The sequence below is a fragment of the Chaetura pelagica genome, unplaced genomic scaffold (assembly GCF_000747805.2).
Source record: "Chaetura pelagica isolate M959 unplaced genomic scaffold, ChaPel_1.0 scaffold221, whole genome shotgun sequence".
Lineage (NCBI taxonomy): Eukaryota > Metazoa > Chordata > Aves > Apodiformes > Apodidae > Chaetura > Chaetura pelagica.
In genome coordinates this window covers 9,648,665-9,649,663 of record NW_009952533.1, presented here as the reverse complement: position 1 = coordinate 9,649,663, position 999 = coordinate 9,648,665, and positions in this window count along the sequence as shown.

The following is a 999-nucleotide window of genomic DNA, read 5'->3' as shown; positions in this document are numbered from 1 at the left end:
AGCTGCCGACGGGGGCGGTGGGCGGTCCTCCCCGGCTCCGGCCCGCTGAAATAGTGCCTAAGAACCCTCGCCTTTATGTCCTAATTTAATAAAACAGTACATGAACAAATAGTGCGAGGGCAAGACCTTGAGAAGACCACTCAATGCGGCATTGTTTTGGTAAGGAAACTCAAAACAGAACGGGCTTATAGTTACACTTGTATTTATAAATTATCTCGGGTGTAATGGTTTAACAGTAGTTCAACTGATAGTGATTTGGTGGGACTATTTTAGGTGACTGAGGGATATATACTTCAGTTTTAAATACGTCTGGGTGTCACAAGCCGGTACTGGGGGGGCTACTGTGCTGTCACCACAGGACTCTGTGAATTTCCCACACTGGGAGTAACTTCACTCTATTTTATTTTCTGTATCTTAGCAAATCTACTATTAGTTCCTGCTCCTTTTGAATCAGTGAGCTTTGGTATTTATTTAAGTGTATTCTTGTTGGGCCCACAGTTAAGCCTAGCCTGCACTGGCCAGAAAAACAAAATAGCACCTCATTTTAAATGCTTGGGGAAAAAAATAATAATTAAAAAAAAAAGGCAAGCTAATTTAATCTTTCTTTTTAAAAGTAGCATTTACAATTTCTAGAAATAACTGAGATGGCAGTGTTACTATCAGCCTTCCTCTGAGCCCAAGCACTGGCCTGCAGAAGTCATGCATGGAAACAGGTGGGCAGTTCAGGAATCTCACTTAAAATTACACCTGTTTTAGAACTAGTGTATCAGGTATCATTCAATTTTGCAGTCATGTAGGCTTTTTAATAACGATGCACTTCAGAAACCAGTCCAAAGCTGTTACCCACCTGACAGTGAGTAAGCACATAATTTCATTATCAAAGGAAAAGATAATGTCCTCTTTGTTCATGTAGGTGAGGAAGATAAGGAAACACAATTGTGTAGGGAGAGGGGGCTTAACATAGAGGCTCATGAGTAGTCAGTTCCTGAAAAGTAACTG